Raw genomic sequence first — 17607 nt, 5'->3', positions numbered from 1 at the left:
CCTAGATATTGTGTTTTTACAAGAATCCCATCTTCTCCCCCCAGATGTCCAGAGACTAAATATGTTGGGATGGAGGGTACTAGCAGCCGCTTCATATTCCAAAAAATCTAGAGGGGTGGTGATTCTAGCTAAAAGAAACAACTCTGCCGAAGTTATTTCCCTCTCCGCGGATGTGGAGGGCAGATGGGTGATATGCCACATCAAATACAATGACCAACCTTATAATCTATGCCCCTAATGTATACAACAAACATTTCTTTCAATTAATAATGACTAAATTGACGCCTTTTGCGGACTCCCCTATTATGCTTTGTGGGGACTGGAATGTTATTTCCTCAAAATTTCTAGATAAACAATTCCCGAAAGAGCATGGCGGCAACCCACCCAAATTTGGTATACCTTCCCTAGCCAAAAAACTCCAATTGCTGGATATTTGGAGGGTTATGCATCCGACTGACCGTGACTTCACCTGCCTGTCAGCTGCGAGAGGCACTATGTCGCGTATAGATTATATCTTAATGTCAGAATTTCTACTATCTAAAGTAGTCCGATCTGAAATTGAACCTATATCCCTTTCAGACCATGCGGTGATATGGGTGGAACTACAACTGAAACCCTTCCAGAGAAACTTTATCTCTTGGCGTTGCCCCCCTGCTCTTGCTACTTCATCTGATTTTAGACAAAAAGTCAGGGATAGTTGGATTGAATATGGGGTACATAATGCTGAAATGCAATCCACTAATCCGCCTTTGTTTTGGCAGGCATCAAAAGCAGTCATAAGAGGCACTATGATTGCTCTCTCATCCTCATCGAGGAAAGCTCTGCTAAAGGACTATGTTTCTGCACAACTTGCCTTAACAAACGCCTTCAATAACTTTAAATCACTCCCCTCCCCGACTACAAAATTGAAATACTCATCAGCAAAAACTATATTTGATGCCCTCCTCACTAAATTAGAAACAAATTACTCTTTTAAGTCGGGTTATCGGTCCTACAAGTTTGGGAATAAACCTAGTAAGACACTGTCAAACCTCCTTAAGGGTCAGCGTCCCTCATCCTCTATATACCCTCTGAAAAAGTTAGACGGATCATTGTCAACCAACAATGACCAGACCACACAAGTACTGCAAAACTTTTACACATCCCTGTACTCATCCCCAACTCCTCTCCAGGCTGATGCTTCCTCCTTTTGGGAGGCGCTCCCCGTCCCACAAATTGAGGGGTCCCAGGGGGCTTCCTTGATAACACCAATATCTGAGATTGAGGTAGTTGAAGCTATAGCGGGACTAACCTCAGGTAAAGCTCCAGGTCCAGATGGCCTCACTCCTGATTATTACAAACTCCTTGGCCCACTAATGGCCCCAACTCTAGCCTCTGTCTTCAACACTATCATGGAGTCGGGCTCGCTTCCGAAGTACTTCAACTCAGCAGTTCTGAGACTTCTCCCAAAACCTGGGCGGGATCTCTCTAACCCTGGCTCTTACAGGCCAATTTCCCTCCTCAATATCGACTACAAGATAGTAGATACTGACCAAAATTCTAGCTAACAGACTTAAAGTGATTTTACCCAGTGTGATACACTCTGACCAGACAGGATTTGTATGTGCTCGAAACCCGGTAACAAATATTCGACGGGTTCTGGCGGTGGTGAGCGACTCCCAGTGCCCCAGGTCTAAGATATCAAAAGCCATATTATCGCTAGATGCCGAAAAGGCTTTTGACATGGTGCACTGGGACCATCTCTATGACTCCCTAAATCGCTTTGGTTTCCCACATCAGTTTATAAAAATTCTGCAAACTTTATACTCTGATTCTTCCTCCCAGCTGATCTGTAATGGAAATTTATCATCTCATTTTCCGATCAAGAGGGGCACCAGACAGGGATGCCCCCTATCCCCTCTATTATTTGTTTTGGCGCTGGAGCCACTGGCGATAGCCTTGAGACAATCTCCTTTGTTCTCCGGTATTTCTATCGGCTCCCTAGACTTACGTTTATCTCTTTTTGCAGACGACATGCTTCTTTTTCTTTCTGATCCTGAAACCTCTATCCCCCAGGTCTTTAAAATTATTCAAAAATTCAGCCCTTTCTCGGGATACAAAATTAATATAGACAAATCTGAACTTCTTATGCTTAAAGGCCCCTCCCCCTCTTTCGCTAATGACACTTCCTTATCCTCTATTAAAATCATGCAATCCCACATCAAATATTTAGGCGTCTTAATCCCAAAAGATTTAACGCTCCTCTATAACTCAACTACTCCCCAACCATCACACATTTCGCTAAGATTTTAGAGAATTGGTGCAATCTTCCTTTATCACTACTCGGCAGACTAGAAGTAGTAAAAACAATCTTGTTGCCAAAACTCACATACTCTATGCAAATGTTGCCTATTAGACTCACTTTACATGACATTGGAGAGTTGTATTCGATTTTCCAATCTTTTATTTGGAGACATAAAAAACCACGCATTTCTAGACAAAAACTTCAATTATCTAAACCAGAGGGAGGTTGGGGCTTCCCTGACATTCTTCAATATTCCCGGGCCCTAATGTTCCGCTATATATATGACTGGTAACTTGAAACAAGCAAATACACTTCTTATGACCTAGATTGTGCTTTGTTTTTCCCTTATGCCCCAGGGGCACTCTTACACACTAATAAAGCAAACTTACCCGCAGCGATTTATACGAATATACTATTCAGAGACACGTACAATGCTTGGTGGGCTGTCAACAAAAAATTAGGAAAATCCCCTCAAAACTCAAAATGGATACCTCTGTGGGGCAATCCTTTGTTTCTACCGGGGATACAAGATACACTTTTTTACAGACTTAAATTGAAGGGACTACGTAGCACATCTCAAGTTTTTGATCCAGGTGGGAAATGTATCTCTTTCTCTTTCATGAAAGAAACATATGGGGTTACAGATATCTACTATTTTCCATATCTCCAACTCCAGCACTACATCGGGTCTCTTCCCCCTATCATGCTGCGGTCGGGGACCCCGGATCTTATCGCCCAAGTGGCAACTTTGTTCTTGAAAGACAAATACAAAACGAGATTAATTTATCAAAAATTGATATCCCCTGCTAAACAGGCGGTGTGGGAGTCGGTGGCGCGGGTGTGGGGAAGAGACCTGTCTATGTGTTTACCAGAATCTTTACTATTCAAATACTACCACAAAACATTGAAAATTCTACATACAGCATCCCTACAAGAAATACACATGAAATCACTATATAGGGCATATATATCTCAACAACAGCGTAGTCACTTTGTTCGAGAGGAAGATGGGTCTTGTCCTAAATGCCACTCTTCCTCAGCCTCTTTGTTCCACAACTTCTGGGACTGCTGTCATGTAAAAAGATTTTGGCACAAATTGAGGAACTTTATAAACTCCTCTTTTTCTATAAACATACCCTTTGACCCAATTCCAATGTTGTTTGCCAATTTTGACTCATGGACCCTAGCGGTTTGGGACAAACACCTTATCCCCTTTCTCACAATATTGGTAACTATTGCTAAAAAAGTGATCTTAAACTCCTGGATCTCTAGATCAGCCCCCTCAATGGCAGAAGTACATTCCTTACTAAATAAAATGATGTATTATGACAGATACTCTTTATATCCCAATGTCCAATTGAGGGCTAAATGCTTTACGAAAAAATGGAACCCATATATTAATACCCGCACAATGGAAGAACGCTCCCAGATATTGAAGATATTTGATCAGCGCACTCTTTGATCGATAGCTATCCAATTTTGCCCTACTATACTATATTATATTTTCAGATCGCTCTAGGCGTTGTACGGCCTGGCTCCGATATCCATCCCTGCTCCCTCCTACAACCTCCAACTGCTTCACCCCTCCTTTCCCTGATCTATCGCTCTCCTCTCCCACCTTCCCTTACTCTCACTGTTTTGTATTGTGTCTTGTGTCTTCCCCTTGATAGACCTATTATAAGAAATTGGTTTGAAAGGACAAGTAACTGTGTCTTTTTGGAACGACATAGCATTTCATAGGGGACCTTGCATACTCTAGTTAGTCTTTTATCTAGGTAGGTCTAAGGCGAAAATGTTCAAATTTCTAATGTTAAAGTTGTAACTTGCCTCCCTTGGATTCGCCTAGAATGATTAGTTTTTGATACTTCGGATATGGAATGTACAAGTATATGTTCTTCACAACCTTATAATGTTGATGTCCATCCTTATTGCTCCGAAGTACAAGATCCTACTTTACCAATTTCTAACATTATCGCATAGATGATTATCAAATTTTCCATGGTCTACAATGTCCTTTCGTATGTCCATTGTATTTGTCTGATGTTACATGTTTGAAAAGCTGAAAAAACCCAAATAAACATATGTTTAAAAAAAAAAAAAAAAAGCTCTTATGAGGGCTGCTGGAGCAGCCCTCCTGTTGTATGCCTGCACTGCATGGCACCAACTACAAAACTGAGCTCCTGTGCATGGAGGCGGGGCTATGCATTCTGGAAACAGTCAAAGCTTTTAGCCTGTTGGTGCCTCGGATCAAGACCCTACTCTACACCCCAATGTCATTCCCTGTGGAGCCCAGTGTACCCGGCAGCAGAAAAAAGTTATGACAACTTGCAACAAATGTCCGCTAAGTTTCGCTAATTTGCACCAATGTTTTTTTTCTTTTGCTGACTCGATAATTTCTCTGTTATGTGTTAGCAGGGGAGATCAACAAAAATAATATTTTATTGATTAAACCGCCATGCCGTCAAACGCAGCCGCGGTAAGTCTTGGAACAGGCAGGGCCCCTGTTGCAACAGGTCCTGTCTGAGAGGCAGAGGCCATGGGTCCTCTGTGAGCATTTCTTGCAGTTCCGGGTACCAAGGCCTTCTTGGCCAATCCGGAACAATAAGTATTGTTCTCACTCCTCTTCTTCTTACGATTCTCAGCACCTTGGGTATGAGAGGAAGAGAAGGAAACACATAGACCGACTGGAACACCCACGGTGTTACCAGGGCGTCCACAGCTATCGCCTGAGGGTCTCTTGACCTGGCGCAATACCGTTGTAGCTTTTTGTTGAGACGGGACGCCATTATTTATATCTACCTGTGGCAGTTCCCATCGATTTGTAATCTGAATGAAGACTTCGTGATGAAGTCCCCACTCTCCCGGGTGAAGGTCGTGCCTGCTGAGGAAGTCTGCTTCCCAGTTGTCCACCCCCGGAATGAACACTGCTGACAGTGCTTGTACGTGATTCTCCGCCCACCGAAGACTCCTGGTGGCTTCCGCCATCGCGACTCTGCTTCTTGTGCCGCCCTGGCGGTTTACATGAGCCACCGCAGTGATGTTGTCTGACTGAATCAGCACCGGTTGGTTGCGAAGCAGGGGCTCCACTTGACTCAGGGCGTTGAATATGGCCCTTAGTTCCAGGATATTTATGTGCAGACAAGCCTCCTGACTTGACCACAACCCTTGGAAGTTTCTTCCCTGAGTGATTGCCCCCCACCCTCGGAGGCTCGCATCCGTGGTCACCAGGACCCAGTCCTGTATGCCGAACCTGCGGCCCTCGAGAAGGTGAGCACTCTGTAGCCACCACAGAAGAGACACCCTGGCCCTGGGGGACAGGGTGATCAGCCGATGCATCTGAAGATGCGATCCGGACCATTTGTCCAACAGATCCCATTGAAAGATCCTCGCATGGAACCTGCCGAAGGGAATGGCTTCGTACGATGCCACCATCTTTCCCAGGACTCGCGTGCAGTGATGCACCGACACCTTTTTCGGTTTTAAGAGGTCTCTGACTAGAGTCACAAGCTCTTGAGCCTTCTCCGGCGGGAGAAACACCCTCTTCTGGTCTGTGTCCAGAATCATGCCCAGAAAGGGCAGACGCGTCGTAGGAATCAGCTGCGACTTTGGGATATTCAGAATCCAGCCATGCTGTTGCAACACTTCCTGAGAGTGCGCTACGCTGATCTGCAACTGCTCCCTCGACCTCGCCTTTATGAGGAGATCGTCCAAGTATGGGATAACTGTGACTCCTTGCTTTCTCAGGATCACCATCATTTCTGCCATTACCTTGGTAGATATTCTCGGTGCCGTGGAGAGACCAAACGGCAACGTCTGGAATTGGTAATGACAGTCCTGTACCACAAATCTGAGGTACTCCTGATGAGGCGGATAAATGGGGACATGCAAGTAAGCATCCTTGATGTCCAGAGACACCATAAAATCCCCCTCTTCCAGGCTTGCAATGACCGCTCTGAGCGATTCCATTTTGAACTTGAATCTTTTCAGATAAATGTTCAGGGACTTTAAATTTAATATAGGTCTGACTGAACCGTCCGGTTTCGGTACCACAAACATTGTGGAATAGTATCCCTTTCCCTGTTGAAAAAGGGGAACCTTTACCACCACCTGCTGGAGAAATAGCTTGTGAATTGCCGCTACCACTACTTCCCTTTTAGGTAACGGTGAGGGGGCATCACCTCGAATTCCAGTTTGTATCCCTGAGACACAATCTGTATAGCCCAGGGATCCACCTGTGAGCGAACCCACTGGTGGCTGAAATTTCGGAGACGCGCCCCCACTGCTCCTGGCTCCACCCGTGGAGCCCCAGCGTCATGCGGTGGATTTAGTGGAAGCCGGGGAGGACTTCTGTTCCTGGGAACTAGCTGTAAGGTGCAGCTTCTTTCCTCTACCCCTGCCTCTGGCAAGAAAGGACGCACCTCTGACCTTCTTGCTTCTTTGTGCGCGAAAGGACTGCATTTGGTAATACGGTGCTTTCTTAGGTTGTGAGGGAATATATGGCAAAAAGTTTGACTTCCCAGCAGTAGCTGTGGAAACCAGGTCCGAGAGACCGTCCCCAAACAATTCCTCACCCTTGTAAGGTAACACCTCCATGTGTTTTTTGGAGTCGGCATCACCTGTCCACTGCCGAGTCCACAGGACCCTCCTGGCAGAAATTGACATTGCATTAATTCTAGAGCCCAGTAGGCAAATGTCCCTCTGGGCATCCCTCATATATAGGACAGTGTCTTTTATATGCCCCAGGGTCAGCATAATGGTATCCCTGTCCAAGGTATCCATTTCCTCAGACAGATTATCTGTCCACGCTGCTACAGCACTACACATCCACGCCGACGCAATTGCCGGCCTCAGTAGAGTCCCTGAATGTGTATAAACAGATTTCAGGATACTTTCCTGCTTCCTATCTGCAGGATCCTTTAGGGCGGCCGTATCCTGTGACGGCAGGGCCACCTTTTTAGATAAGCGTGTCAGAGCTTTATCTACCCTAGGGGAGGATTCCCAGCGCACCCTGTCCTCTGGCGGGAAAGGGTACGCCATAAGTAACCTTTTGGAAAACAGGACTTTCTTATCTGGGGAATCCCACGCTCTTTCACATAACTCATTTAACTCACGTGAAGGGGGAAAAGTCACCTCTTGCTTTTTCTCCCCATACATATAAACCCTCTTGTCAGGGACAGGGTTTACCTCTGTATGTGTAAAACATCCTTCATCGCTATAATCATGTAACGTATAGCTTTTGTCATTTTCGGTTGCAATTTTGCATCATCGTCGTCGACACTGGAGTCAGAATCCGTGTCGACATCTGTGTCAACCATTTTGGATAGTGGGCGCTTTTGAGACCCTGAGGGCCTCTGCGCTGTAGGATCAGGCATGGGTTGAGACCCTGACTTGCCCGAGGTATCAGCTTTATCCAACCTTTTATGTAAGGAGTTTACATTATCATTTAACACCTTCCACATATCCATCCAATCAGGTGTCGGCACCGTCGGCGGCGACACGTCAGTCAACTGCACTTGCTCTGCCTCCACATAGCCCTCTTCGTCAAACATGTCGACACACGCGTACCGACACACCACACACACGGGGGAAGCTCTAAATGAGGACAGGACCCCCACAAGGCCTTTTGGAGCGACAGAGAGAGAGTATTCCAGCACACACCCCAGCGCTATATAACCCAGGGATTACACAATAACTTAGTGTTTACCCAGTAGCTGCTGTATTATGATTAATGCGCCTAAATTTATGTGCCCCCCCCTCTCTTTTTTACCCATCTACCGTGATTCTGCAGGGGAGAGCCTGGGGAGTTTCCTCTCAGCGGAGCTGTGGAAGGAAAATGGCGCTGGTGAGTGCTGAGGAAGAAGGCCCCGCCCCCTCAGCGGCGGGCTTCTGTCCCGCGATTTTTTGTAAAATAAACGGCGGGGGCTCATACATATAACAGTGTCCCACTGTCTATATGCAGCTTTCGCCAGGAGGTATCAATTGCTGCCCAGGGCGCCCCCCCCCCCCCCTACCCCCTGCGCCCTGCACCCTACAGTGACCGGAGTGTGTGGGTTAGTGTTGGCGCAATGGCGCACAGCTGCAGTGCTGTGCTCTGTTGCCAGCAGAAGCTCTCTGAAAATAAAAAAAACCTAACTAAAATACTTTCTTATTAGCAAGCTCAGGAGAGCTCACTAAAAGCACCCAGCTCTGACCGGGCACAGATTCTAACTGAGGTCTAGAAGAGGGGCATAGAGGGAGGAGCCAGTGCACACCAGATAGTACTAAATCTTTCTTTAGAGTGCCCAGTCTCCTGCGGAGCCCGCTATTCCCCATGGTCCTTACGGAGTCCCCAGCATCCACTAGGACGTTAGAGAAATAACATTTAAATGCTAGCATTTGACATACAGTATACCCATGGTTGATATACACTGGGTGCGCTTATATTGTATTTTCTTGCAAAATTGTCCACTGAGCTTTTCTTGTACTTTTCAATAGCCCATTCATTTCAGTGGAATTTCCTTCGTGTGACTGCCCCACTGAAATTAATGGAAAGTTAGTAAATAAATTAACAGGACCCAGCGTGGTCAGCACAGGGCTAGGGCCTCTTTAAAGGACCCAAAATAGATCACGCACCCTTGGTTGCTATGGAAAACTTGATACATCAACCCTTAAGGGTTTACTTTATTTACGAAGCGCCGGGTTGTACCCCAGCGATTCTGAGCGTGTTTATGCCCAATATTTAAAAGGGCAATGCTTTTACTGCCCATGTCTTGCTAGTAAAAGCATTGCCCTTTTAAATATTGTGCATAAACACGATCAGAAGTGCTGGGTTTTTACAATCCGATGCTTCATAAATAAACCCTTTAATGTCTCATTTCCGCCTTTACTCAAGTATCCATGAACGCCGGAATGTTGGCGCAGAATCATCTTACAGGGGTGTCCTGGTAGCCCGTAAGGTAGATAATGAAGCGCACTGTGCAATGTAAAAATTTAGCGCCGGCCAATGATTTCGGCTGTTTGTAAATTACTCTTAAATTTGCACCGCCAATAGGTTACTGTATTAAAAATAAAAAAAGATTTATTGCAGATAATTATAGGACAATAGACTTACCTAGTAATTAGCCAATTAATAAATGGCGAGAAGCAGTTATGTTTGTTTGCAGTTTTATTTGTTTTCGTATTTATTTCTTTTTAGAGTGTTTGTTTTTCTCTTATCACAATAAATTAGACACATACAATATACTGCAGCAATGGCACAAATCCCTGGTGGCCTAGTGGGTAGGTGCTCCCCCCTGCGTCTCTTAATCTGCACATCTCTAAGATGTTTAGTTTACACACCGTGCTTTATGAGAAGGTCAACCACACAGCTTCACCGTAACAGTCAGTAAGTATAGAATATAAAATTCCCAAATATAGTCTGAAATATAAATTTTATTTTGAAACTGCTGCCACCTTGTGGTCACATTAAAAAAAACACTTGGTTTAAACTACAGTAAAATAAGTAAACATTGTGAAAAACTAGATAAAGTACCAAACACATCATCATATTCCACATGTGAAAACTCTAATTGGGGGCACAGAGTCTTCCTTTTGTCACAGTATTGCCTGTAATGTTATGTAGCTTTATCTTTAAGCTCCACCAAAAAGTGACATAAAATCCACACCTACCTACTGAAACAACTGACGGATTTATTAATTAAGGGCCAGATGTACTAAGCTTTGAAAAGCGAAAAAATTGCACGGTGATAAAGTACCAACCAACCAGCTCCTAACTGTCATTTTTCAAACCGAGCCTGTAACATGGCAGTTAGGAGCTGATTGGCTGGTACTTTATCACTGTGAAATGTATCACTTTTCAAGGTTTAGGGGGACATTCACTAAGCAGTGATAAAAGTGGAGAAGTGAGCCAATGGAGAAGTTGCCCATGGCAACCAATCAGCTGCTCTGTATACTTATATAGTATGCAAATTCTAAATGTTACGTCAATGCTGATTGGTTGCCATAGGCAACTTCTCCACTGGCTCACTTCTCCACTTTTATCACTGCTTAGTACATCTCTCCCTTAGTACATCTCCCCTAAGGCTGATGAGGCATTTTTATTATTATTATTATTATTATTATTATTATTATTATTATTATTATGATTATTATGATTATTATTTATTATGAGTATGAAAACATTTATTTGCTTTATTTATTAACTGTAAGACTTTTATGAGTCTATTTACTAAGACTGAGATAAATGAGCCTAAAACGTAAAGTTCTACATTGTTGCTGCTTGCAGAGATTTAGGGACATATATATATATATATATATATATATTTTTGGCAATATTTACCAATGTCCGGACTAATCGGAGCAGCTGCCACAGCAAACCTTAAAAGCTATGCTTAATCCGCTGGTGACCGTGGTGAAAGTTTTCACTAGTGGGTTTTTATTTTATTGATAATAATTATGTGTTTTACACATTAGAAAAATGTACTAGGAATGAAATCCTGTTTACAAAACAGAACTTATCTCCCCGATGACTTATCTGTCCTCAGAAATAAGAAGAGCTCTGCCCTATTCCTGCTAATTTCTGCCCCATATCACTGCCTGTGACTAACAAACAACTTCCATATTACCAGCAATTTATACAGGAATATTTGCCGATAATCACAATCTTTACAGGAATATTCAGAATCGCGGAATTTAGAACTGGATGTGGCCTAGAATAAAAGTGGGTGGTATTTGACTGGAAGAGAGTCAAGGGGTGGAGTCAAGGACAAAATAAGCCCCACCCATGAGCAGCCTAGCTCATGGGTGGGGCTTATTCTGTCCTTTAGTCACATGCTGTACCTAATAAGCTTTATTTCCTTGGCCTGTGCAGGAAACACACATTACAGCAGATAATTGTACGATTTTCTCTGCTCTTAGCAGGGGTAAAAGCAGGATCTCTAGAGGGGGGTTTCCAAATGCAATCCACTTTCTCCCACTCTGTGGAACATTGGAGCAAATGCGAGAGTCTGGGGGAGTTGGTAGAAGAACCCAGTAGCAACCCTGGACACTAATGTACACATTGGTCTCTTTATACACTGTATACTTTATGGAATACAGTATTAATATTTAACACCATAGATGGTATATAGTATTGGCTGTATCTAACATTTAACTAACAGAAAAAAATAATAAGTTGTCAGGAAAAGTTGAACATCCTGTAATAAAAACACAAACATAATAGAACCAGTAGGAGACAGAACTGCACTTTCTAAGCACACATTCTCCCACCTCATGGTAAGAGTCCTGTCTCTTCTTCCTGGTAGCAACTCTCTGGTCCAGTGCACTGACTCAGCACTCAGGTCCACACACTCAGAAAAGCTGGTAGAAGAAGTTGCTACCACTGGGCATGTGCAGCAGCTCTGCTCTGACCCTTAAATTGCTCGTTGTGGTAGCAGTTCTAGTAATCGTATTATATACTATTGCTAATGTGGTCATAATCTGAGCCACTGGCCAAAAGGAGGGGGGTTTCCAGGCAACCAGAAACCCCCCTGCGTTTGCCTATGCTTAGTGTGAACAAAGATTAATACAGTACCATATATGGCTGTTGGTATACAGTATATTATCTTTTCATCATATCCCCAGGTATGAGGAGACATCTCTAACAAGGAATCCTGTCACCCGCGTTATCATTATCAATCTGCAGCATGCTACCCTGCTGTAACTGCTCTTGTAAGGAGCTAGATTTAGAGCAGACACTTGCAGTTCTCAGCAGCCCATTTCAGCATTGACAGAAAGACATAAAAGGGCTTCAGGAGAGAATAATGTGCGCCTCACATTGTTGTTATATGACATCAGTCAGGGCCCTGGCTTTTTATGACTTGTTTTGGTAGTTCCTACTGTACTCCGAGTGCAGACCTAATTAAAAAAGATATTAAGGAGAGGCGCCGGTGAGAGACTTTCCGCTCTCAGCCATTACACCCACCTATCAGTGAGCATCATTACTGATTTCCTCCTAATAACTACTGCATAATAAAACAACCTGACAATTTACTGCACATACCTTCCACAGACATTCCTTGGGCAGCTGCGACATCTAGTGGCGGAAAATATTATGGCGTGCAGCAGAAAATGCAGTAAGAATAACAAAGTGTAAGGGTTTTTTAAGGCAAAGATATACAGTCTGCAGATACATTCTCTTACATGCTTCAGTGTCGGCTACAACATAGAGAGACTCAGCAACGGCTGTGGCTGCTCTGCTGCTGCCCACCCCCCCTTCCTCCCCCGCCCCAAAATAAACTGATTGCATCCCACTTGTCACTGTGTTTCAAGATATTCTTTTCCATACAGAGGAGAAGCAGGACAAAGTAAACAGGACCACAGGGAGAGATATATCAAACCCTGCAGAGAGATAAAGTGGAGCAAGATAAAATACCAATCAATCAGCTTCTTGTTATGTTACAGGCTGTCTGTGAAAAATGACAAGTTGATTGGTTGGTGCTGTATATCTCTCCGTTATCTCTCTCCAAAGTTTGATATATCTCACCCACAGTATGAGCTGCCATAGGCATATAGGCCCTCATTCCGAGTTGTTCGCTCGCTAGCTGCTTTTAGCAGCCGTGCAAATGCTAAGCCGCCGCCCTCTTGGAGTGTATTTTAGCTTAGCAGAAGTGCGAACAAAAGGATCGCAGAGCGGCTACAAAATAATTTTGTGCAGTGTCAGAGCAGCTTCAGACCTACTCCTAGCTTGTGATCACTTCAGACTATTCAGTTCCTGTTTTGACGTCAGTAACACACCCTGCGTTCGGCCAGCCACGCCTACGTTTCCCCAGCCACACCTGCATTTTTATCTGGCACGCCTGCGTTTTTTCACTCACTCCCTGAAAACGGTCAGTTGACACCCAGAAACACCCACTTCCTGTCACTCTGTGGTCAGCAGTGCGACTGAAAAGCTTTGCTAGACCTTGTGTGAAACTACATCGTTCGTTGTAAGAGTACGACGCGCTTGCGCATTGCACCGCATACGCATGCGCAGTACTAAAGTGTTTTTGTCTGATCGCTGCGCTGCGAACGAAAGCAGCTAGCAATCAACTCGGAATAACCACCCTAGTTCTATGGTTGCCAGTTGGAGAAAGTAGGGTGCTACTACCGTGAAGACTGCAAAATTTTGTGAGCGGATAGAGGAGGAGTCTCTACTGTTCCCTAGCCACCAGTGATTGGGACCTGCACTATTAACTAGTCACAAAGAATGGGTTCTGCATAGCCAGTAGAAGATGAGGTCTACATTGTTCCCTAATCATCTGTGTATTGAATTTGCATTGTGCACCAGCCAATGAAAATGGTGCACTGCAATGTGAACTATTCCATAGAGAATGGAGTTTATATTGTCATGGCCACAAGTGAATGTCACCTGTATTGTCTACTAGCCATCAAGTGAGATTGTTTTGCATTAACACCTTAAAATAAGGTCTGTATTTTTCATTCTCCACTAGTGAATGGTGTAAGTATTGTACACTTGTCATCATAGAGGGGATTCTGTATTTTGCAGTATCCTTTAGTGAGTGGAGTCACTCACGTCCGCTAGCCACTAGTGAATAAAGGGGGTGATTCCGAGTTGTTCGCTCGCTGCTTTTAGCAGCATTGCACACGCTAAGACGCCGCCCTCTGGGAGTGTATCTTAGCTTAGCAGAATTGCGAATAGAAATTTCTTAGCAGTTTCTGAGTAGCTCGAGACTTACTCCTACACTGCGATCAGTTCAGTCAGTTTCGTTCCTGGTTTGACGTCACACACACACCCAGCGTTCGCCCAGACACTCCCACATTTCTTCAGACACTCCCGCATTTTTCCCAGAAACGCCTGTTTTTCCCAGAAAATGGTCAGTTTCCGCCCAGAAACACCCACTTCCTGTCAATCACACTACGATCAGCAGAACGTTGAAAAAACTTTGTTACGCCGTGAGTAAAATACCAAACTTTAGTGCTAATTTACTTGGCGCAGGCGCGCTGCATACATTGCGCATGCGCAGTTTGTGACTAATCGCTCCGTAGCGGAAAAAAATAACGAGCGAACAACTCGGAATGACCCCCAAAGTTCTCATCATTCAAAAGCTACCACAAGTGGCAGAACTTGTGAGTGGTGGGTTCAGGTGCAAAATAATGCTATAGGCCCTCCTCCTTCACCCCAACCCAAGTTTATACTATTCCACATGGCAGTAGGTGACAAAGAGAGGCAGTGGGTGATGGGTAGAGGGTCTTAGGGACAGGCAGAGGATGATGGGGAGAGCCAGAGGGTGACAGGGAGATGCAGTGGGTGATATAGAAAATCAGAGGATGATAGGGAGAGGCAGGGGGTGACGGAAAGAGGCAGAAGGTGACAGGGAGAGGCAGTGGGTGATGTGAAGAGGCTGAGAGTGACAGAGAGGCAGAGGGTGACAGGGAGAGGCAGAGGGTGATGTGAAGAGGCTGAGAGTGACAGAGAGAGGCAGAGGGTGACGGGGAGAGGCAGAGGGGAGGTGGGTGACAGTGAGTGTTGGGCAGAGAGTGGAGGGAGAGGCAGAGGGTGATGGGGAGACACAGTGGGTGACAGAGATAAGCAGTGAGTGACCGGGAGAGGCAGTGGGTGATGGGCAGAGGGTGACAGGGAGAGACAGCAGGTGATGGGAAGGGGGTGGACGGAGAGGCAGAAGATGATGGGGAGACACAGTGGGTGACAGAGATAGGCAGAGGTTGACCGGGAGAGGCAGTGGGTGATGTAGAGAGGTAGAAGATGATGGGGAGAGGAAGTGGGTGATGAGAAAAGGCAGTGAGTGACGAGAAAAGGCAGTGGGTGACCGGGAGAGGCAGTGGGTGAATGGGGAAAGCAGTTCTTGGTAGGCAGAGGGTGATGGAGAGAGCCAGTGATTGTCAGGGAGAGGCTGTTGGTGATGAAGAGAGCCAGCATGTGACAGGCAAAGCGTGACAGGGAGAAGGTGACAGACAGAGGCAGAGGGTGATGGAGAGTGGGTGACAAAGAGAGGCAGAGGGTGACAGAAAGAGGCAGAGTGTGGCAGGCAGTGGATGACAAATATATTACAATATGCTTACCTGGGCCCATGGTAGAACTGCGGCACACAGAGGGCGGCTCTTCCTTGGGTTTTCTCGCTGGGGATGGTCACAAGATCATGAATTCAGATCTGCGCCATCCACAGCAAGAGAGGACGTACAGTAGTCTGGCAGAATGTAAGAGAAGGGAGGGGGGAGGAAAGGGGAGGGCCAGGACCCTAGCACATTAATACAAGACTGGAAGAGTTCCCGGCAGTGTGCTGTAACTACGCACACAATGAAGCAGCAGCACAGTGTGCTCCGTGAGCTCTCTATAGTGCATCTGCAGCAGCTGACCAATCGTCATGTTATTGGCTGTGTGGACTACATCTCCCAGCGTACTCTGCGGTTGCCTGTGCCCTGTCACTGTGTGCTTCATGTGAACAGGGGGGATGCTCCTCCTCTAGTCTAGGTGGACTGGATGCAATACTTTACAGACGCGGCACACTATAATGAGTCAGTCCTATTCATTATAACATCACTGGCTGCAGGCCCTGGTGCAATGCACTGGCTGCACCACCAGTAGTTCCACCCTGGGTACCACATAAAGATTGTGTGGTGCGTTACCAACCAGTGAGTGGTGTCTGTGTAACACCCCGGGGTTGACAGGTGTGTGTAAGTGGTTGAGGGAGGTATCTCAGCTGTTCGGTGGCTATGTGACAGACCCTTTCCCTAAGATGTTTTCCCCCATACCTTGTTTGTTGTACCTTGCTCAGAGAGGTAGGATAGATTGATATGCAACAATGTACTGACAGCAATTCCAACAGGATGTTTCTTTTTTATTGAGCCGCAAAGAACTCTGGATTAAAGATGGGATTAGTTATTGGGCAAAATTGAACAATCACAACAATAATGATGAATTAAAGAAGACTAAAAAAAATCACATTTGACTACAATTCAAAATACCCTGGAACATTCAATAATTCAGTGGTTCAATCAATCTAATCACAGATACATGCATATTCCAAGAAAGGAAGATAATAATGAGGACAATGAAGAAAGTGATTAAGAATACTGTGTCTATAGCAATTACTACTTCTCTAACTATCCCTGTTAAGAATGTCTTAATCTTCACCCACAATTTTACGTTGGAGCTCTTAGATCCGACAGCTCCACACTGTTGCAATGGGGCTGTGGTGTAGCTATTCTTGTCGCACAAAGGATGGGGATCCTACAGTACCACAGTATTGCAATGGTGGGTAATGGCACTAGTGAAGCAATATGGGGGGTCATTCCGAGTTGTTCGCTCGCAAGCTGCTTTTAGCAGCTTTGCACACACTAAGCCGCCGCCTACTGGGAGTGAATCTTAGCTTATCAAAATTGCGAACGAAAGATTAGCAGAATAGCGAATAGACACTTCTTAGCAGTTTCTGAGTAGCTCCAGACTTACTCGGCATCTGCGATCAGTTCAGTGCTTGTCGTTCCTGGTTTGACGTCACAAACACTCCCAGCGTTCGCCCAGACACTCCGCAGTTTCTCCAGCCACTCCCGCGTTTTTCCCAGAAACGGTAGCGTTTTTTTCGCACACACCCATAAAACGGCCTGTTTCCGCCCAGAAACACCCACTTCCTGTCAATCACATTACGATCACCAGAACGAAGAAAAAACCGTGAGTAAAATTCCTAACTGCATGGCAAATTTACTTGGCGCAGTCGCAGTGCGGACATTGCGCATGCGCACTAAGCGGAAAATCGCTGCGATGCGAAGAAATTTACCGAGCGAACAACTCGGAATGACCCCCATTAATCCTAGGTTTTATTTAGCAAAAATATCACTGTTCTTTAATATAGCAAAAAGGATGTAATTAGCAAAGGTATCTCAGGATCTCTCACAATGTAGCTTTCTCTTTAGTAATTGTTCTTTGAACAAATAACTTAGTCTTTACTCCTTAAGCAACTTAATATTGCTCTCTCAAGTTTTGTCTCTGTCCTGGTAGCTGTGCTCAAGCAGGGGCTACTCTGTTGGATGTTCTATTAAGGGCCTGGTAGCACCCCTTCTTTCCATGCGGTCGTGAGCAGTATGTGTGACAAATGGACAATTGGGTCTAGCACTCACCCGTTTGCATTCCACAACACTTTGTTTACTCACTCTGAACCTCTCAGGTTGTTCCCCTCACTGGCTCGACCTGTCTCAGCGGTTTTCAGCTTATCAAGATGGCCACGGCGTCCATGCCTCTGCATAGGCCTGCTGTGTCCAATCCCCCCGGCTGCGACGTCTCACGCCCGCTCTCATGGTTCCCTGCACTCACGGACAGGGGCGGATTGGCCATAGGGCTCACAAGTAAGATT

This window comes from Pseudophryne corroboree, chromosome 8 (genome assembly GCF_028390025.1).
Source record: "Pseudophryne corroboree isolate aPseCor3 chromosome 8, aPseCor3.hap2, whole genome shotgun sequence".
Taxonomy (NCBI): domain Eukaryota; kingdom Metazoa; phylum Chordata; class Amphibia; order Anura; family Myobatrachidae; genus Pseudophryne; species Pseudophryne corroboree.
The sequence above is the reverse complement of the archived record's forward strand: the minus strand, read 5'-3'. Positions refer to the sequence as shown.